The sequence below is a fragment of the Lynx rufus genome, unplaced genomic scaffold, assembly GCF_022079265.1.
Source record: "Lynx rufus isolate CCGP_SWC_20201006 ecotype Redwood Valley unplaced genomic scaffold, mLynRuf1.p SCAF_9, whole genome shotgun sequence".
NCBI classification, from domain to species: domain Eukaryota; kingdom Metazoa; phylum Chordata; class Mammalia; order Carnivora; family Felidae; genus Lynx; species Lynx rufus.
In genome coordinates, this window is record NW_025814897.1 from 10,867,790 (window position 1) to 10,890,552 (window position 22,763).

Genomic DNA, 22,763 nt, shown 5'->3' on the forward strand with positions numbered 1-22,763 from the left:
TGTTGGTAAAGTAGAATTTGCTATAAGGGGCAGCTTTTTAATTCAACCACTGCAGATGGGGGTGGGGCAGATGGGATGGTGGGGGGAGACAATAGAACTGATTGAAGGGGAGAGAGAGAAAACATGGAGGAAGGGGCTTTTGAATACCACGGGATATCTTTGACGTACGTCATTAAACTCAGAAGGTGGACAGAGCCCAAACCAACCCTTAAGGAGACCCTGAAAGCCCCCCCCCCCCCACCAAAGAGGACATTGTAAGCAAAAAAGGTTTTTCAGAGGCCTTTAATTTCGGAGCTGTCTGTTCTAGGAGCCTGCGGTGTGGAGGTCTGTGTACTAACAATTAGGGATGGAAATTGAAGGTGAAAGAGGAAAGTGATATGATTGATGGATTCTATTTGGCCAGAGCAGTTATCTTATATGTATTCAATACTGAGCAGCTGCAGACAGACTCTGGGAAATCCCCACGCTCTGCCATCATCCTGATGCCCAAAAGAGGCCTTTCTGGTGGATGCTAGACTGAGGTACAGAGAACATGATGGGGCAACAGACTCAGAATCAGGGGAAGGGGAAGAGATCAGGACAGGTCAGGGATAGTCCCTACCTCTTCTTCTCCCCACACCCCCATCCTTAGAGCGATTAGTCATTAACACCAGCCCTATGGGGCCATTGTATCTGAATATTCTCTGTAATTGGCTCTGTTGAAGCTCTGTGTCTGTGCACAGTTTCTATTCAAATGTAAGAGTTCAATTCTTCTTAACTATTCCCTTTGAGTGTCCTAATAAAAGTACCTTTTACCAAGTATGAAGAAAAGGTATCCCCAATGAAATAAGTCAGGGTTTTAGTCCACTTGCAGGGTAGTGTCCAAATAGTAACTACTCCCATGAGAAGAGGCCACCCCTTACAGATCTGCCCTGTCATTTGTGACAAATGCAATTTACCATTGGTTCTGTGTCGAAAGCTCTGACACTTTTTAAATTAGCTGCACAAAGAAGGATTAAGATGAGGAGGCACTGGCAGGGCCATGACACCACCAGGGGGAGGGGTCACTATCAGCATGAACCCCTGAGGCTGGGTGTCCCCAGCCAGCAAGGAGATTCAGCAGGAACCGGCTGCCAGGTCCCTAAGCCGTCATCTGTGTCAAACAACCGGGGTCAAATGGGGTGATTGTGGCCTGAAATATGAAGGATTTAAACAATTGAGACCATCATTTCTAGTTTATTACCCAGACTTGTGTTGTGTGTGGAAGGGTTGATGGCTTTGGTTTATGAGAGCCAATGAAAGCATGACAGATTCCTGGAGGCCCTGAGAACTCATTCTCATGTCTTCCTCCCACCACCTATCCATTCTCTCTCCCTCTCTCTCTCTCTCTCTCTCTCTCTCTCTCTCTCTCTATCTCTCTGCCCCCCACACTCTACACCCATCACCCCCCACACAAAACACAAGTATTCTTTCCCTTGCCATAACAATTGGGCCATTATGGGCTAGAAAACAGGTGTGTTCAAAACAAACATAGAGCAAAATCAGGGGGAGAATTTCTAAAGCTTGGGAGTCCTCTGACTCCTTGAGTCATCTGTAGCATGTCAGAGCCAAGAGAATCCTTGGAAACCATCTAGTTGGGCAGTTTCTTTTTACAGCTGAGGAAGCTAAGATCCAAAGATGAACATTAGCAACATAGGCCGTCTGTGACTTCCCAGTTCTCCTTGTCAAAAAAATTTGATCTCACCCACAGCCTACCTAAACCCCTCCATCTCCAGTCTAAAGCCATACTCAGGATGTCATTCTTCATACCTGTGCCCTTCACATGCCTGAACACTATGGTTCCCACCTGCTTTACTCTTTCCAGGCCTAGCCATGCTTTCCCTTGAAGGACAAGGAGAAAGGGCAAGAGCTGCCACAGATCAGACAGTTGACTTTCTGGCTGCCTCACTAAAGATCATCTGTCCCTTCATGTCCCTGATGAGGGAAACTGAAATCTCAAGTGGTAGCATGATCTGAATAGAATATCACAGCCACCAAAAAAAAAAACAAAAAACAAAAAAAAACAAAACAAACAAAAACAAAAAAACAAACAAACAAAAAAACAGGTGGAAACCAGGCCTCCTCATTCCTGAACCCTTGATCCTTGGTCTTTGATCCTTGATCTTTCTACTCCAGGGTCCCTGCTCCACTGTCTGCCACAACCTCAGCTCCAGCCCGGTCTCCATTTTAGCCTAATAGCAATGAAACCAGAGCTCCTGGCTTCTATCCACAGTGGTTGATGAGGGAAGGAAAAGGGATTGGAGGGTACATGAACAGGCAGCACTGAGCCCCAACCCAAATCTCCCTCCCTCTGCTTAACACAAACCCAAGCCAGCAGAGGAAAGCCATAGTGAGGTCACTGCATTCCTGGTGGATAAAGACCATCTTTGTCCACTCCTGCCAGGCCTCTGGCTCCAGGCTGACTCAGGCTGGCAGGCTCCAGCTGAACATTCTCTCCCTGCTGAGAAATGAGCATTCTCAGAATCTCAGGACGCACACAACCGTGGAAAAAGTAAGTGCATGCAGATACACGGAGACATGCACACACGCGTGCACACACATGCACACACACATGCACATCCCTCGCCAGTAGGAGCAAATACTGAAGAATAAACATACCTGACATAAAGCCCAACTCTGTCTCCAGAAGAAAAAGATTCCAAAAGGGCTTGAATTCACCAGAATCAGTGTTCCAGGGTTTGCTAATCTCTAATCTCCTCAATTTCCTCCTGTGGAAAATGGGAATAACAATACCTAACCTTGGATGATTGTTGTGAGAATTGGAGAAAAATATAAAACCCCTGATTTAGCGTCTGCATCGATAAAGTGTAGTTTTTGCTATGCTAACCATTTACTGATCACTGTCAGCTCTCCTTTCTCCTTTCTTGGATTATTTTATTCTTATCCAGAGACATGGGCACATTTCACTCCAGAACACCACTGACCAACCCGATGAGATAGGATCCCATCCAGAGGCATGTGACCTAATATGGGCAGGGAGGGGCACGCTCTTCTCGACAAAGCTAGAAATGGGGTCAAGAGAGAAATTAAACTTCCCACGGGGCCAGGACCATAGCATGCAAATGTAAATGCCCAGGGTTAGGGTAACCATGATGTACAGTATTTACGGGGATCATAAGAAGCAGGTCTGCAGGTCCAAGATGAGACTTAGGGGGGCAAGCAGAGAGATACAGAGGTGGAAGAGAGTGCCAGCAGCACCCAGCCCCTTCCTGGGACCCAGCTATATTCCTTTCTCTGGCTGCCAGAAGCAACCCTCAGTCTAACATTTCCCTTGTTTCCTTAAGGAAACAGGGTTTCTGTTACTTGCAACCAGTTAGTCCTCATCAGAAAATGATTGATGATCATTATATGCACATAAAGATAGATTTTATCTTTGACTTCTCTTTCCTCAAAGCTCCTTAAGAATGTGGCATTAAAAGGATAGTGATGGGGTGACTGGGTGGCTCAGTCAGTTAAGGTCTGACCAGTTCAGGTCATGATCTCACAGTTTGTGAGTTTTCAGGCCATGCTGACAGCTCAGAGCCTGCTTCAGATTCTGTGTCTCCCTCTGTCTCTCTGCCCCTCCCCTGCTCATGCTCTCTCTCTCTCTCTCTCTCTCTCTCTCTCTCAAAAATAAATTAAAAAAAAACATTAAAAAAAAAAGGATAGTGATACACATGACCCCGGAGTAATGGGCAAACCATTGCCTAGGCCACTGTCCTCAAATATGAGGAAGAAGGTTGGTTGGGAGTGAGATAGATACCTGTCTCCTTCTCCTCTCTATACCTAAGTCTTTTTTGGAACATACCTGACTCACTGGGAAGTACATAGTCCTTTAGGATCTGTTATTTACCTTGGGCCTTTTTACAATAGCTTATTGTAAATAGCTTATTACAAATAGCCTTTTTGAGGCTCAGAAACATTAAAATAATTTTATTGTGAACAGTTGTATGTAGAGCGCCAGACACAAAGTTGAGGACTCAGTGATCGGTAGCTACTACTATTAAGCACCTTCCTTGGTAACTAGCATCCACAGACCTTCCCAGGAGACCTCCCTGGATTTCTTTTAATACTTCCCACCCTTGGATATAGCAAAGAGGCTCTTGTTAAACAGAAGAGTATGGGACCTTTCTTTACCATGACTGGTATATCACCCTCATAGACTGAAAGTTTGGAAAAAGATTCTCCAACCTTCAGAGGCCCCTACTGGCTCTGCCTAAACCACCCTTGGCCAGATCTCTCCTCCGTCTTGGGGCAACCACATTTACTGGCAGTTGACATTTTACCAGGTACTCTAGGAAGATATAAAAACAAAAATAGGACACATTGTCCCTCCTACCTTCAAGAAGCTTATAATAAATGATATTTTTTGTAAAGCAACAGAAGCACAATTTAATGCAGTGGAAATGAAATGTCTGGATGCCATGATGGTGCTGAGAAGGGGGGTGAGTGAATTAACCAAGGTTTGAAGACAAGGGATTGAAGAGCTGGAGATGATGCCAGGGCAAAAAACAGAAGTTCAGAACTTGTAAATTAGTTGTGCAAGAGAGAACACATTGAAGCAACAAGAAGCTTGGCACAGAGAGAAGGTGTGTAGGCTGGTGATACAGGTTTTTGAGTCACCTGAGTATTAGAACCATGTGAAGAAATGAGCTTGTAGTATAGTGGTTTGCAAACTTGCCTGCATTTTGGAACCACCTGGGAGGTTTAAAAATATTGAAGCATGCCCGGTCCCCCTCCCAGAGAATCTGATTTCATTGTTCCAGAGCACTGCCTGGGAATCAGGATCTTTAAAAGCTCCCCACATGATTCTAATATGCAGTCAAGTTTGGGAACCACTGCCCTACGGGGTGACAAGTGTGGGAACCACTGCCCTAGGGTGACAAGTTTGGGAACCACTTCCCTACAGGGTGAGGCTAAGCAGGACTGGAGCAGGCAGCTCTTGTGCATTTTCTCTGTTGATGAGGATGAGCTGGGTATGAACAGTTGAGAGGTTTGGGGTCAAGGACGAAGGAGATACTCTCCTAAGTGACCCATCCTCACTCTTGCCTAGAGTCTGATTTCACTTCTATGAGTGACCTAAGCTCAGGCAGCCTTCCATCACCTCTGTCAGCATGTTGCTCAGACCCCCCAGGGTGACGCTCACCCAGTCAGTGCCTCAAGGAAAGTTTCCAGTGCCTGTGGCCTGATAGACCATTCATTGTGAGAAAAGGGAGGTCAAGCCCAGCTGAGTGGGCGGTACGAGCCTCTGCTGGCTCTCAACACAAAGAGAGTGTTGGTAACTGCACATTTCTGCAAAGTCCTGCTTGCACTTTTTCCTCATGGATGCTATTCCCACTGACCAGTATCTTGGCACATGGTAGGAGATGGGGGCGGGCAAGAAACAGCAGCAATGAGAGTCATTTCAAGCCCAAGGGAGTTCTGCAAATCTGTCTAACTCATTCCAAAGTTTGATGAGCAAACACAGTGAGCTATAATCCTTGTACTTTGAGTCTACATTTAGACTTGAGTTAATCTGTACTCAGCACCAGCTATGTGTGAGGCACTCTGTGCTACAGTAAACTGAGGCTGGGGAGGTATAAAGAGCCCCCTGCACTGTGGAAGATACAGTTTGAAGACGCTGATGGGTTCATGACTAGCCTGCATGTGCACACACACACTTAACTGCAAGCCCTGCACCCATTTTATGAGACATGGCGACATGGCCCGGTCACACTCTCTTGGACAGAGCTGACTGGATAAAGATTGAGCCCTGATCCAAACTGAACCTATCCGAGGCTCTCCCTACAAATTAGTAAGGAGAGCTCGCTTTCTCTGTGTGGCTGGACAGGTGACTTGGGAACTGCAAGTGGCCATGTTTCCTGCTGGAGGACCAAGAAACAGAGAAAGATGAACTCACAGAATAACCAGGCATAACCATCTCCCATCTGGCATCAGCACCCACCTGAAGCCCAGATACATCTCTGCCCTTGGGTTCTACAGAGATTTGTATAACCTTCCTTAAAATACTAATTTACCCTTTAAAAAGCTAAGCTGCCTTGAGTTTATTTCTGTTATTTGGAAATAATCATAATAAAAACTTACACTTATATATTATGTACTATGTGTTAAACACTATTCTAAGTACTCTACATATAATAACTCACTTAATTTTCATAATGCCCTTCTGAGTTAGGTACTGGTATGATCTCCAGGTTTTGGATGAGGAAAGTGAGGCACAGAGAGACTGGGTTGCCTCAGATTATGCAGGCCAAATTACATAAAATGGATTCATAGTCCTGATTGATTTACAACCCTCCTATGCAAACTTCAAGAGACAAGACACTCGGGTCAAAGTTAATATCAACACGAGACACTGGGCAAAGTGAATGGCTAGCCACAGTTTAGAAAGAGCACCAGCAGCCAGAGTGGGCCAGACAAGCTTCCTGGATGGGCAGACTCACATGGAAAGCCCTTCCCCATGGTAGAACAACTGGTTATCTGAGTGGAGCTGGAAGCGAACCTGGCAGGGGCAAGAGCAGCGAAGAGCCTGTCCTGATTGGCCTGGCAACCATTAGCAGGTCCTGAGATGGATGCCACTGAGGATGTCAGGTGTGGTGGAGACCCAGAGGCTTAGAGCTGGGAGATGCTCTATGAGGTGGCATTCAGGGTTGTCCTTCTCTGCTGGAAGAGCCGATGGAGGCAGGCAGCCTGGTAGGAGGCTCTGCAGCCTCTCCAGTGAGAGGCCATGACGTGCCCGGACGTGGGGGCAGCAGGAATGGAACAGACCCCAATCCCTTGTTCAGTTTAATTTCCAGACATGCTCTGGTTTGCCTCAGAGCCTCCAAGACCATACTTTTGTTTCTTCCCTCTTTCTACCTAAAGCACCTGCAGTCCAAAGTAGGGTACTCTCTCCTTCGGTCAGCCAGTCATCTGGTCATGAGGATGGAAGTGGAGCGTGGTACTGGACTGAGTTCCAGTTACAAAGGCAAGAGGGGGCAGGCCCTACTCCGGGCAAGCCAGCCTGCCTGCAGGTTCTGAACTACACCCGGATTGCATGGCCGTGTTCCCAGCCTGCTTCCAAAAAAATACTCAATCTGAGAAATACAGAAAGGAACAAAACCCATGATACTTCAAAACCCCTCTCTGTGCTGTTTGCATAATGTGAACCTTCACGTGCTCAAGAGGCAAAAGATAGGGGGGAAAGAAAAGATCCATGACTGAGCCTAAAGCATTAAAGTAAAAAATGGATTTCAATAAAACATGATATAAAAACAAGAAATAACTGTAAATGGAATTGAAAGCAAATGACATAAAACTTCAGCACAAGGCTGCTCATTGCAATTCTGGAAACTTTCCTTCTCACAGCTGCACAGCCATCAGTATTCAGGGTACTTTTTCTTTCCATCTCTCTGAATTTATCACGTAAAGTGACGTATGATGGCTCTCAGGTTCCACACAGCTTCTGCAGAGGCCTCGGAACTTCGGGGGACTGAGGGTGGACACATGTCCAGTCTTCCCCAGGGAGAGCAAAGGGGAAGTCAGGACCAGCATTGAGGAAAGGACCCTTCATACCTCTCCTGTCCTCAACCTTCTGTTCCATCGATAAAAGGCCCCTCCTCCCCTAGGGGCCTCTTTCCCATATGCAAAACAGAAACAATGGTCCCAGCCCAGAGAAGACCCTTGAGGAGAGAGGGGAGCTGAGGGGATGTCCCAGGAGACATTAGCCCCACAGTCATTGTGTCATGAGGACAGGCAGGGAGCACATCTTTAAGTGGAAGAGGACCCATAGGATCTCTGTAGATGCAATGTGGGCTTTCCCCAACCACGATGAACTGTGTAAAGGAATACAAAAACTGGAAGCCATGGGACTTGACACAATGTTCAGCTCCATAAATTTTCCTAGTATAATCTTCAAGTCCCAGTTGGACATGTTGATCATTATCTGGAGCACTCTGTCCTTGTAGGTCTCAGAAATCAGCCAGTTGGTGGTCTTCACTTGTGGCAATGAGAATTGAAGGAGGCTGGAATCAGATGACTCTTATAATCTCTTGCCACCCCCAGAAACTGTGACCACAACTTGGAATTCATACTACATGTTGCCTCCTGAGCCCAATGATAGTAAGAAGATTGCTGTTTTGGGGGAGTCATACATGGATTACTTTCTATCGTTCTTTTCCTAAATCCAGGAGGTGGGCGTTATCACCCCTATTTTACACAGCAGGGACAGGGGCTCAGATGGTTAGGTGAAACAGTCTGGTGAGGAGATATACTTGTCACAAGTGTGGACTAAGTTCATGAACCTGATTTCAAATCTCATTGCTGCTTCTAGGGGTAAGTGTTTTAGTGGGTGACTTGGCCCTTTGTAAGAAATAAGACAGCACCATAGCCAGAGCCCTGGGCACATAATAAGCCCCTTGTGAATGGTAGCTGTCAGAACTGGTGGTTATGCTTGCAGTAAGAAACTTGCCCAGAATCATACAGTTACCAAGAGACAGAAGTGGAATTTGAGCTCAGTCGCTCAGTTTCCAAAATCTGTGCCCTTTCAATTGGGTGACATCCTTCTTCAGTGTGTATAGCCAGCCAGCAGTAAAAATAACCATTTGTTGGCCATCAACAAGTGCTAGCTATTGGGGTGGACCCTCTACACAGATGATTCCATTCAGCCTTCTCAGCATGTGGGGTAGAGGCCATTCTCTCTGTTTTATGGCCCTAGGGACTGGGATAGAGCCTCCAGACTGCCCACCTTCAGCCTGTGAGTGGCAAAGCCAGAATTTGATCCTTGAATTTTCTGACCTCAAACTGTGTACCTCTGTACATCCTGGCTTCCTCTGCAGTCAATGCTTTAATATGTTCTGGAAATACTCAGAAGTGCAGTTATCAAGGATTTCCTCATGCACAGGCTGTTCCTGGATGGGGTGGAAGACGACTTGAGGGAGGGATTCTGGTGGCTTTGCCAGATTGGGATTGGCAGTTTTGTTTGAACATTCCCTATTTTAGAAGCCAGCTTTCTCCTTGGAGTCCCTCTGTTGTCTCAGCCCCTCCATCGACTTGTCACTCCTCCTGCAGGGACGGTGGAGACCTGCTTGTCCTTCAGAGCCCAGTTTCTGTGCTTAGATCAGTGACTGATTTCTCCCATCTCCCACCTTTGTCCATGCTCACCTGAGAATGAAGAGATAGATTATGAGTCTTAACAAGAGAGATTGCTCAACAAGGAGCCAGGCGATAAGTGTTGAGTAGCGCAGGGGAGAGAAGTGGGACCTGGCCCACAGGAGAGCATCTCTGCATGCAGTTTGACATGACAGTACAAATCCAACTTTCAGTCACTCCACATAGGGGACCTGCTTGTCCCTTTGAGGAGCCACCTCTATCAGTGATGCTTCTGCTTTGCTGAGAAGTGAGCCCTGCCCCCTCTGCTGATTTAGTGAAGACAGTGACATCCAGATGCTCAGCCCAGGAGGCCCAGAAGACCCCTGGGTTTGGACGAGGCTCAGCTCCTGCCAGTGCCACCGATGTGGGGGCTCAGTGCAGCCCGAGGGCTCGGAAATGAGAAATGCCTCCCTGGGTCAAAGGAAGCGCTTTTGACGTCTCAGCTTTCATCTCCCAGTGCTTCCCCAGCCAGAAGTGACAGGGAGGAATAAAATGCAATTTATTCACCAGCCCAGGAGGCTCATTTCCAAGCACAATAGCCATGCCAGGCAGCGGGCCTTCCCCAGAAGAGATGAAAGAGAAGAAAGGGAAACCAAAGAAGAAAGAAAAGCGTCTGAAGAGAATCAAGCCATTAGAAGAGGGCTCTACAGGATGACCTGCTGGGCCACAAAGAAAACCGAGGGCTCTGGTTGGTGCCCGAGACACCTCTGCCCAGGCCTGTCTGGAATATGAAAATGGCATCAATGGGGAGAATGGATGTGTGTGACTTTAGAAATAAGGCAACAGGTAAGAAATAAGGCCAGGGATAGGAATAAGGTCACTGATGAGGCATAAGGCCATGGGCACCACCTGGAAAGAATCAGGGCAGGCCCAGGGCAAGCCCTCACCCTACCTGAAGCAGTGAGAGAGCTGGGGACCCAGGGATATGGGCAATTTTCCAGAGAAGCCTTATGAGGCTGGGAGTTTCTTCTGGAGCCACTCTCCAGGTTACAGAGAGCAGTTACTTCCCCTCTCTGAGCCTCTGCTCCTTTGCAAAAAAGATCAAAGAGTACCTGCTTCATCCTATTGGTTAAGGAAATAACACGTGTAGAAAACACCAAAGTGGCCCCTGGCATTCAAAAGACATTCAAGACATGTTTTAACTGTTCCCTCTTCCTAGAATACCCTATCTTATCTCGTTCTCATTCTCTGGGCAAACTTGGAATTCATCCTTCCAGTTTCTGTTTTGGCTTCTATGTGTAGCCTTCCCTAATTTTTATAGACACTCAGGCATGACTTCAGTCATGTTATCACCACGTCTCGTAGAGCATCTATCACACCAAATAGGTGAACACTAGCTGCATTCATATCTTGGCCAAACACCGAATGCTAAAATCAGTCATCATAAGATGACCTTCCAGAATTCAGGAATAAATCTGAAATATTATGCCAAATGATTACTATTACAATTGCTTAATTAAAAATGTTAGTGGTTAAATTTTCAGAAGTTTGGTGTTAGAGTTGAGAACAATCAGCCCTATGATCCTGTTGCAGGCCCTGAACTCTGGTGGATGGATGCTCATTTCCAACAGAGATCAGTAGACCAGGATATTTGGGTTCTGCTTTGGGTTTTTTTCTTTCATATACATATTTTTTATTATGCCTTGACATAAGACAGTTTATCATGGATGTTGTTGCACATGATTTTTGAGGTTTTTCTCTTCACAGAATCCTCAGATTGACATATTACTCTTAATTCAACCTCTCAAATATGAAGAATTTGCAAATAGGAAAGACTCATGATCTAAATGGCATTTACAAATGAAGCAGTAAATACGGACCCTAATGGTTATTTTGTTTAGTGTTATGAATGCTAATACTCCAAACAATTCTGCAAAAGATAGGAATTATGATATCATCTAATCTCTGTCTTCAGCTTATATTACTATTTAAATTTTTACAAATATTTCTATGTTCAAAAAGGATAAAAAATTCTTCCCGAAGTTATTGAGCCAAGACACTTTCTAGTTCCTTTTCTTTAACCCTTTGAAGGCTCTGAATAATGTTTTTGCATATAAAAACGAACAACTTTCAAAGTGATCGTGAATTTTTATGCCATTTCAGTCTTTCGGTGATGAATATAGATTTAATTTTGAACTGATATTGATAGAATTTCAACATATCAAACACAGATTTTTTTCCCACTTTGATCCTCATGTTTCATTACTTCTGTACCCATATTTCAAAGAGAATGTTTAAATACAGACAAACCTTAGTAGAGTGCTCTATATTATTGATATCACAATGGTGATTTTGTATGTTAGTAATCTATGGGATTAGTTACACAGAAGCCTAAGGATGTCAGAAATGAGTGGACATTGAACTCCCAGACTTCCAGAGGCCTCTCTCTGCCTGCATCAGACATGCAGAGCAGACTGTGGCCAGGGCCCAACCTTGTTGCCTCGGACTGCCCGACAGCATTGCAAGTGCCCCCCTGGCATTGTCTCTGTGGAGGGGGTATCCAGGGACACAGTGCTCTTCCATTCTCCTCATGTCCCCTGTCTCGGACCAAAGCTTCTTGCAAATGCTTGCATACGATCGTTGACCACTGCTCCTCCCCCGACCAGGCTACAGTGACATTTATGATGTCATTATTAATGTCAAAGGTCTTTATGCTCCCTAATTGCCTGCTTTTTACTCTGTGCTTCCTCCCCCACTTCCTGGAACATACCTTGAATGACAGGAGAACTCAATTTGTAACATCCTGCCTGTATGTTCTGGTTTCACTGCAGCAGAACCACCGCCATGTCGTACCCCTTTGGTTAGCCAGTCAGTATCACTGCTGTTGACAGGGACACGCAGTAACAGGCTGGGAGAACATCAAAACCAAGTACACCAGCACACGCTGCAGGTCATTAGCTGAGGGTGTTTGCGGTGTACTGATCAGCCAAGACCCACAGAAAGTTCTTGAGAAGTTTTCATTGGTTGAGAGCCTATGAGAACTCTTTCAGAATATAAAAGATCTATATATTTAATAGCTGAGTATTGGAATGCTACTATATACACTCATACACACACGCACGCACACACACACACACACACATCTCTAAGGGAGCATTAAACAAGCAATGCATGTCTGGTAATTATCTGTTTGCATATGTCTTTTGTCTCCAACAGACTGGAAACTTTGAGTTAAAGGGCCAAGCCTTTCTTTCTATGCCCAGCTTTTAAAGTAGAAGTGCTATATCACAGCAGCTTAATAAACATGAGATGAATGATTGAATGCACAAGTGAAGGAATTGTCAAAGGGAACCATAATTCCCCCTCTGCAGCCCCCAGGCACCTGCGCTCAGTTCTTCCCTGGAGATCCAGCTGCCTGGTCAGTGGAACAGGAGAGCTAAAGACTGCAGGGACCCCAGGGTGGAAAGAGCAGGTGGGACAGAGGAGGAAAGGAATGGGATGCTGATCTTCTCTCACCCAACTCAGAAGGGGGGGAATATGGCAGCAGCCTGTTGCTGGCTGTTTCTGACTCCATTTCAAGTAGCTCATCCTCAGTCTAGGACTCCCCTCAGCCCCTACATCTCCTTGCCACTGGTTCATACTGAGCCCTGGGCTGGGCTGGGCTCTGAATCCCTGGGGACCGCACAAGGGGCAGGCACCACCATGAGCACTGCAGGTGCGAGAGGCCAGGAGGTACAGCCTCCTCTCAGCTCGTAGTGAGTGGACACAGAGGTGTGAACCATGCTCTCCTCCAACCTCAGCTTCTGCCAGCTCTCTGTTCTCCATCTCTCACCAGACTCTCCTGCACTCTTCTATATTTAACTCTCTAAGGCTCATTAACTACAAAATCCTGAACTTTACCACCAGACAAATTCAGAGGAGTTAGTTTTCGGCTATAGTTATTCTTCCTTTTGAGGATTAATTTCCTTTAACACTTGCCCTATTAATCACTTTAACAATGAAATTAAGATGACTATTTTAATAAGGTAATGGGTGATAAAGAGTGGGAGATACACATTTATTACACAGGAGGCCAGAAGGTCTTGATACAAGTCAGCCTTGTCAATAATATATTAGGTGGGGATGTGCTTCAGAAGGATCAGGCTGAGGACTGCTCTGTCTCCCTGTTTACAGACACCTGTTTCTGTCATTGTTGCCGCGTTTTTGCTTTCAGGCCCCATAAAGTGGCATGCCAGTCACCGAGAGTGACGGGCTGTTATTTTTCCTCTAGAATTCCGGCGGCAGCTCTAGAGGCCACTGCTCAGGGATGCCAGCTCCAGGCTGTTGCCTCTGGAAAATAGCCTTCCTTCCCCACTGCCCTCATTCTCTTCTCTTCAATCCTTTCTTCCATTTCTCCAGCATCCACCTTCCCTGTCTTCCTGCACCTTTCCCTTCCACTGTCCTCACCCCCATTTAGCCAGAGAGGACCACAGTATGAGTTTGTCTGTCATTGCTAACTCACCCTGTTTTGTTTTTAATCAATGTCAAGATGCTTCTTTAAAGTCTCTGACATCTCCCGCTCATCCTTGCTTATTCTCTTCCTACCGACAAGGGAGATATTGTTCCCACGGAGTCATGGGGTCACTAGGTGCAGGGGGCAAGGGGCATGCTAGGTCATGGCTGGTAGAGCTGGCACAGAACCCAGGGATCCTGGCCTCCATCGCCTCTTGCCTCAGTCATGAGTGACAGAAGCTAGGAGCATCTCTCACTTCCTTGCCTCACCCCGCCCTCCAATAGTCAGCCCTCTCATTGGCTGGGATTCATGCAAAAATTCTTGGGAAGAGGAGAGACCCATTCCTTTGGTTTAAAAAGCAGAAGGTGGGTGGTGCACCTGGGTGGATCAGTCAGTTAAGCGTCTGGCTCTTGATTTCGGCTCAGGTCATGATCTCATGGTTTGTGAGTTTGAACCCCACGTTGAGCTCTGCACTGACAGTGTGGAACCTGCTTGGAATTCTCTCTCCCTCTCTGTCTGCCCCTACCCCACTTGCACATGTACTCTCTCACTCTCTCAAAAACTTCAAAACAAAACAGAAGCAGATCCAACCATTCCACTCCTGGGCTTGTCCTCAAAAGAATTGAAAGCAGGGAACCAAACAGATATTTGCACACCTTTGTCGATGGCTGTGCTGTTCACAACTGCCCAAAGGTGGGAACCACACAAGTGTCCATCAGCATGGATAAACAAAGTGTGGTATATGCATTCAGTGGAGCATTATTCAGTCATAAAAAGGAATGAAATTGTGATACATGCTATAACATGGGTAAGCCTTGAAGACATTATGCAAAATGAAATAATTCAGACACAAAAAGACCAATGAATTGGCAAATTCATAAAGACAGAATGTAGACTAGAGATTACTAGTGCTGGAAAGGGGAGAATGGGAATTACAGCATCATGACTGCAGAGTTTCTATTTGGGATGATGAAAAAGTTGTGGAAATGGATGGTTGCAATGGTTGCACAGCATTATGAATGGACTTCATGCCACTGAATTAAATGTACATTTAAAAATTGTTAAAAGTGAAGTTTTATCTTGTTTATTTTGCTACAATTACAAAGTGGAAGAAAAAGGAGAAAAGGAAAGGAAATTAAAACTTGTTTTAAAAAGTAGTTTCTTTTTGATTATGGAGTATACCACATATTCAGGAAAGTATATAAAAGAGATGCTTGAATCTTGATGATTTATCACAAAGCAAACTTTACTGTAACAATTTGCAGGTCAAGATATAGAAGGTCCCCAGCCCCCTAGAATCCCTGAATCCCACCCCCCTCTAACCCCCACTTCCAAAAGATAACCAGTATCTTGCCTTTTGTGGTAATCATTCCTTTGTTTTGTTTTAGGGTTTTATGGTCTACACATCCAACTGTAAGTATTATAGTTTATTTTTGCTTATTGTTTTTAACCTTATAGGAACAAAATCTCATGTGGTTTTGTGTTGTAGTGTCTTATACACTCAACATTTATTCGAGATTGAAACATGCATTTGTGTAAATCTGTAGTTTATTTTCATTGCTCTACAATATTCCATTGTGTGGATATTATGTTATATATATGTATATCTATATATATATATATCTGTGTTACTGTTGATGGGTATGTGGTTGGTGTCCACATCCGGGATATTGTGCCCTGGAATGTGACTGCTCCTAAATGAGAAAGAGCTTGTAACTAGGTGGGGAGTTAGTAGGACATGGGCTTTTTGAATTTAGGAGAGGAAGCCAAACTGTCTCCCAAAGTGGTTTTGGCAATTTACATGTCCACCAGTAATGAATGAGAGAATTATTTTTAGGGTGTTTGCTTATGGCCCAGGAACTATGGAGGGAAATAAAGGAAAATACCCATAAAGGGAATCAATGTAAGGTAGATACTGTCAGTATTGGGCTTACCCAGATGCCCAGGGATCCTTCCTACCATTTACACGCGTTCCTCCCCCTGCTCCTGTGACTTTCTGCTTTATTTTTGCCATCCCTGACTCTCCCTGAGGCAGGCCTTGTGGCTGCATACCCATAGGTGTGGACAGCTGGCAGTGCGTGGCAGGTTAGTAGCCCCCACACACTACCTCCTGCCCTTTAGTCTTTGGCTGGGGGTACTTATTCTCAGCTTTCTTAGCTCTGGTCCTGACAAACTTTGAGGCATCATTTACACCCAGAGATGCTCTCTAGGACCAGGCTAAAGTCACTGTCCAGGGACTCTGCCTGAATTCACACACTTGGTGGCTTTTCTGTCTTCCTTGTCCTGCTTCCCTCACCTCACTTTCTCCTGAGAGGCTTTCCTTAATAAATCACTTGAAAAATAACCCGTCTCAGGATCTGCTACTGAGGAACCCAGCCTAAGAAATGCACCCAGACTTATGAAAACCCAAGTGTGTTGTCTCTGACGAAATTTCCCTTCAGTGAGTCTCTCTTTCCTCCCGTCTATTACAAAAAAGTTCAGTTACTAATTCCAAAGATTCAAAATTCCATTGTGGTATAAGATTAGGATGGTGGTGTCACCCCAGCCCAAATATGACCACTGAGAGAGAGTAAGTCCAACCAAGATTCCAACTTCTCAGAAAGGCCTCTCAAGCCCCCTCCCCTCCATCCCTGCGTACTCATGGAGGCCCTCAGACCTGGGTGTGTACAGGAGCACTTGCGCGTGGACTGGGGGATGAGAGGTGTTAAGCAGATCAGTATTGTAAGGAAACGATGGAAGCACACTCAGGGAAGCTGACGGGAGAAGAGTGAGAGTTTAACATGCTAGTGTGTGTGGCAGATGTGAGCTTTTACGCCATAAAGCCAGTCTGTGATGCTGGCTCCAGCTGTTGTGAGGACAATGAGCACTTTCTGGATCCTTTTCCATGGCCTGAATGCCATTTGCATAGCAACTATGCAAATTCTATGGAAAAAGCTCTTTCACACAGCCAGCGTCTCATCCTCACAACACTTCCAAGGTGGTGTGTCTGTGCCTTTCATCCTCATGAGAAAACTAAAATCGGAAAGGTTAAGAGACTGATCCAAGGTCGCAAAGCCAGTACATGGAAGAATTGAGTCTGAGATTTAAGCCTCATGATTTTAGGTCCCAGAGAAAAAGAGAAGAGGTGGGAAGAGGTACTCAGGAGAGCAGAAGTTAACATTTATTGAGAGTTTACTATATGATGGACCCTGTGCCTGTATGACCCCACTGAGGCCCCATAAGATGGGTGCTGTTATCATATCTGCTTTAGAAACACTGGGCATAGAAAGGCTTAGTCATTTGACTACAGCCACCTGGCTGGCCAGTAGATGAGGAGGGATTCAAACCGAGCTAAATAAGCATGCCCACTGTGAACTAGGACCAGAGAAATTTACAAGACTTGTCTGGGGCCCAGAACACAAGATTTGGGAGAGTCCAGGGTTTGGGGCAAAACCAAACGGATACCATGGAGTAAATTTCACTGGCTTTGCAGACAGCAATTTCAACCCAAAGCCAAAAGTGTTTACGTCAGACTCAGAAAATACCTCTTCCCCTCTCCCGACACACACACAAGTGTGGTGTCCTGGGAAACTGAGAGAAATACCCGTCTTGAGCCAGAAAAATGTGTACTAGGGGGTGAGTGAAGAGTGGATGTGGCCTCCACTGGGAGTAGGGGATGGTATAAAAGTTCCCTTTGTCCATTGGGCCTTCTCTGGTGCCACTCTGATGAGGGGATTGGAGCAGAGGCTCCCTACTTGGCCTTTGGGGTTGGGGGGTGGGACCACAGTTTCTCCTCTGGTGTTTGGCCAGAGGGGAGTAGTTATTTTCTAAAAGTTTTCTGTCTTGCTAGACTGTTCTTTTCCTGGTCCTTTGGATGAGGGAGAAGGTCTTTATTGGGGGTATTTTGCCAGTACTCATTGGCATTTCCAGCTTGCTCATGTTTTCAGACCCAAGCCTAGAATGGATGAGGCAAAGGAAGGCCTAGACAACTGGCCCCTGTGATGTTCCTCAGGTCCCAAGGGTCTTATGTAGTCTGCCTTCTTCTCTCTGCCTTTCAGAGCCTTCTTAGGTTTGTTTTATATACATTGTGCAATTTTTGGTTGTCTTTGACAGACAGAATAGGGAAAAATATGTGTACTCCATCTTCCCAGAAGCAGAAGGCACTACTGTCTTTTAAGGCCACTGGTACTTATACCCACTTACAGAGCTAACCCATGCATAAGCCCCGCTCTGGCTTTTTCCTCCTCCTTAGTTGGTCTCATGAGATTCCTCCATAGGGCCACAGGCATGAGATGAAGAAGGAGCTCTGGTGTAAGTAGAGGGCGCCATGGGGGTTTGGGCCACTATTTAGGCGTCTTCCTCATGTCCCCGGCCCTGCTTGCCCCCAGTCCTGGATGAACCAGTTCTGTCTTACAGTGGATTGTTGCTGGGCCTGCCTGACCTGGTGATAGACAAGCTCACAAAGGTGAATTCCATCCACCTCACCCCCTGATGTATCTCATGGTTGGGCATTCCATTTCTAAAGACCTCATACCACACACCAGGAGGTATTTTTCTAAAGGCGTGTGCTTCAGAGGGCAGGGTCTTGCTTCAGAAGCACAGGGGCCTGAATTTTGATTCTCCCACTGAGACTTCCAGGAACCCCATGTGGCATCTTTCCCTATGTTGATGCCTCCTGCAAGTTTGCCTGACTGTGTGGTCTAAATGGTTAGGCTGCTTGCCCTGCAGCCCAGACCTGTGCCAGAGCCCTTTTCCTGCTATAGGCCTCACTTGAAGCTGGCAGCCTTTTGTGTCACCTGGTATATGGGCCAGAGCAGTGCCCCTAGGTTTGGAATATGCTGCTTCCAGAACCCAAAGATGCTCACCAGGTGTTTTGCTTCCATTATTACCACAGAGTTTTAAGATTCGATCATTTGCCTTTTACTTTGAAGGAGTTATCCCTGCACTGCACGCCTAAAATTTTATGGATTTGGCAGGTCTTCCCAGGGTTTATTGCTCGCTCTCCAGGGTCCGTGTGCTGTGCCAAGACCTCCAGGGATTCTTTGGGAAGGGCATGACCTTAGCCAAAGCAGTTCTGTGCTGCTGAGCAGACCCTAAAGTTGCTGACAGCACGGGGTGATTGCTGGCCATGCCTGCCATACATGGGCCCTAGGTTTGCCTTACGGGGGATTGCAGGTGGCCGAGTGCTGTGTCTATCAACCATGTGTGACTGACTGGTCCTCAGGACAATAATCTCTCACTATGGCATGTTTCCATTTAACTGGTGAGAAAATGGAGGCTTTCGAAGTTAATAAGCAGTAGAGTCAGGCACTGTAGAAACCGCCCAGGACAATCTGTCTCCCATACGTGTTGGCTAAATCGTGGCTCATTATTATTATCATTTGCTAAATAATTAGATGGCATGATACTCAAATGTGACTGGCTATTCCAGCAGGAAGTCCTGGCTTTGCTCTTAGACAAGGCACTGTAGAATAAAACTGGATCACGGGTAATGGGGTGGTGCTAGCCTGGGGCTGGGAGGCTTGCTGGTACCAGTTGCAGAGCGCTGAGCTCCGCTGGATCAGGGGTCCCATCCCCCAAAGCGAAAGCATGGCCTGTGTCCGTCACTCAGTTCTTGATATTCATTATCTTTCGAAGGATGAGTTACGGATCTCTTAGCTCTGGCAGGTGGCAGCCCCGACTTTTAACCCCGGGACCTACAGGGGCTCCTCACCTGGCCTGGTGCTCTGCCAGGGCCCTTTCTGAAAGTGAGTCTTCTCTGGATGAGGGAAGGTCCCAGTGCACACTCACTCTGCCTTTACGAGTGCCAGGCAGGGATCCAGCACCCAGCAAACCTCCAGACAGGGTGTGTTTGTCTCCAGTGGTGGGAGCCCAGCCATCTCTCCGCTCCTCCCACACACCCACTCCTACTTCCCCTGGCCCTGTGCCCATTCTTGCCCACTCCTCCTCTGTCTCGCACCCAGCGGCAATTCAGAGGCACAGGCTTTTTTTTCTTTCTTTTCTTTTCTTTTTTTTTTTTTCATGAAGGAAACAGCCCCCTCCGTCTGCCGCCTCCCGGGTCGATAAGAGAGGGGACGCTCAGCCAGGCCTGGAGTCAGCCAAGGAGATGAGATGTGTCTCTCTGTAACAGCCGTCATGATGTAACTAGGCTAAGCCTGCCCGGACCTCCTCCCCATCAGGAGGGGCGATAGGCGGACGGCTCGTCTAGCAAGGACCGCCTTGCTGTCTGGGCCCTGACCTGGCATCCAAGCTGATTTCATTAGCAACAACAACTGCTTATATTTATTGAGAGCTTACTGTTGGTCAGGTATTAAGCAAAGCAGTTTATCAGCGCTGTTTCACATAATCTTCATAACAGTTCAGTGATGTATATACTACCATAGTGTCCATTTTATAGATATAGTCAAATTAATAATGTCAGAGACTTAGTGCACGATTCTAAACTATCGCTATATCCCCACAAGAAGCCTATGAGGTTGATACTATAGTAATTTCCAATTCATGGATGAGGGGACTTGGGCATAAAGTTAGTAACTTGCCCAAGGCCACATGGCAAGTATCTGGTCTGGAGTTCACCCTCTTTACCACCATGCCGTATTGCTCCTCACTTGTACCCAGTAGCTGAAATTCCTGGTAACTTGTCCAAGTCCGCACCCACCCACTGTCCAAGGGTCAGTGTTTGAACCCTGCTTAGTCTGACTCCACAGCCATTGCTATTACCAGCACACACATTACTACCTCTCCTTTGGATGAGAAATGCGAACTCACAGCCTAGAAATCAAGCCAAGCAGGCCTGAGAAGAAACATGTTACCGTTGGGTCTATCCCAGCACCTGCTGCCCTCCTCACCCCAGGCCCAGTGTGGAGAATGGAACCAAGCAGCCACACAAGCCAACCCAAGTTCACAAGTGCAGCGTTGAAAGGAAATGCCACTACAAGCAGAGGACATTGGAATTAGCATCTAAAATCCCTCCCACGGCCGAGAAACCAACAGTCTGGAATCTTGTGGGAAGCAAGACTGAATTCTCATCCAGGCTCTAATAGGATTGGATAGTACACCTCTGCTGTTTGCCTCAGCCCTGCTTTATTGGTGCTGTTATCTGCACTCTCAGCAGACAGCACGCCTTTGAAGGCATGTCTGGTTCTGTTCACAGGCACCAAGATAAAGACAGTCTCCCTGCCCTCAGTGGCTGGATGTCACTGTCAGGAACTCTCGAATATAACTCCGGTTACTAAAATAAATGATTAGGGAGCTTTCTCTCTCCTACTCTGAGCGCTCCATTAAGCAAATGAAATAGAAGCATTCAGATACACTCCCTTTTTCTTTTCCCTCCTGTGATTAACTGCATAATAAAAATGATATTACGTGAGCATAAACCTCAAAGAAGCCCATCTAAGTGACAAGCCATGCCAAGGACAACAGCAGACAAAGGTCATATATTTTAGGTGACCTCAGTGTCCTGTCCAATCCGTCCCCTCTTCCTGTTCAGAGCTCCTGTGGGTCTTCTCAGCCACCGCTTCCCCATCCTACTCTATATTCTCAATCTCCATTCGAGGCATTGATGGCTCGTGTCTCAGGAAGAGCCACCTTACCTTCAGACACTGATCTCTTACTGGTTCCCAAGCCAGGCACTGGTTGTCACCCTGCAGGACATTTTAACAAGGCTCTGCCTGAGGCAGCCTTTGTTTAGAAATTACCTTGCGCTCTGATGGTGGAGGAAACATGGCTCAATTTGCCAGGATACCTGGGTATCAGATGTTTTCTTGTCTGCTTCGGGTCTTCTGACTCCTCCATCCTCTGACTACCGCCAAGCCCTCAGCTCTTGTTAGGGGTTCTCATCGCTTGGTTCTAGCCCCTGGCCTTGGCACATTCTTTCATTCTGGTCTTGCCATCCTGGGTCCTGGCTTCCTGCTTGCTTGGGTCAGTCTCTTATGTCTATCTGACTCTTTAGATCCTAACCCTACCTGGCATGAGGAAAGTGTGCTGAGAGGCACTGTGAGCTCCCAGCTCCCAGAATCCTTGGAGCAAAACGCTTCCAACAATAACTCCCTCTTTCTGTAAACATAAACCTCAGGCCCACTGCAGAGAATCCTCCCTACACTTTCTTCTTAGTTACTGGAGAAGAAGATGCACGCAGAAACACTTACACACTTCAACTTACCCACACAGACTTACATACATGATCATATATACACACATTCATGCACACCCAGAATTACATATATGGATTCACACATGAAAACACATATGTAAACATAACTACATACGTAAACCCGCAAAGATTGATGCAAAATGCACATACACACACACTTTCATACATATATACACATTAGTAATCAAAACCAAATGAGGATTTGCATCCTATCTTATTTATACGTGTAATTTCTGTGTCTAGCACAGAACCAGGAATAAAGTAAGTGTTCAATGAATCTGTTTTTAGCAAATGAAAAAGAGACACATAGCTGACCTCCTGTGTAATCACGTGAGTAGCTAGAGAAACTCACCCAGTTCTCCAGAGCCTGAGGCAGAATCCCTGGGACCAGGAAATCAAGCTGCTGCCCCACAGAGAACACGAAACTCCAGGTGGGATGGCAGGAAAGTGTCCTGACTGGCTTTTTCCCTGACCCTGTTGAGGTCCTGGTCTGGGTGGAGCCCAGTGTTCCTCCACACCTTGGCTGGCAGAGGAGTGTCTGCCCATGAAGGCCCCACCACTGCTGGCATCCCTGCTCCTTCACCCTCTGCAGCACCCATCCCCAAATGCTCATACTGCAGGGAGTCCTGTTCTGATATTTGCCCAGCGCATTTCCTGTTTTTCTTTATTTCTCCAACTCTGTGACAGATTTCTCTGGAGCCATGTCATGCTCACCAGGCTACCCTCCGCCTCTCTGCAATATGTCGCCTGCACGGAGCTGGGGGGGCTTCCTCCCCACCAAGACATGCTGCCTCCCAGCCTCGCTAGTCACCAGGCTGTGAGTCACCAGAGAGAGAAGGAACCTCCACTGCCTCCTCCCTCTCCTCACACTTGAGCACACGCCTCCTCATGCTCCCAGCATCGTGCCCTCCGCTCACTCTGGAGGTACACGGCCAACTGATGTCAGTCATGTGTCAGGTTAGGCAGGGTGGCTCATGCCACCTCGTTTAACCTCACAGAAGACCTCTGTGACAAGATTTTTAGTCCCCATTTTACAGATGCCAAAACCAGGCT

General features: G+C 46.5%; 1 long non-coding RNA gene across 1 annotated transcript in view; it reads left to right on the top strand.

Annotated features, from left to right (window-relative positions):
• The window catches only part of LOC124504666 (uncharacterized), a 233,311-nt gene that overhangs the window by 104,159 nt on the left and 106,389 nt on the right, over nucleotides 1–22,763 (top strand). The window contains exon 2 of the long non-coding RNA XR_006960498.1: nucleotides 14,968–14,992. This is a non-coding gene — a long non-coding RNA (uncharacterized LOC124504666). The remainder of the gene's footprint in view (nucleotides 1–14,967; nucleotides 14,993–22,763) is intronic.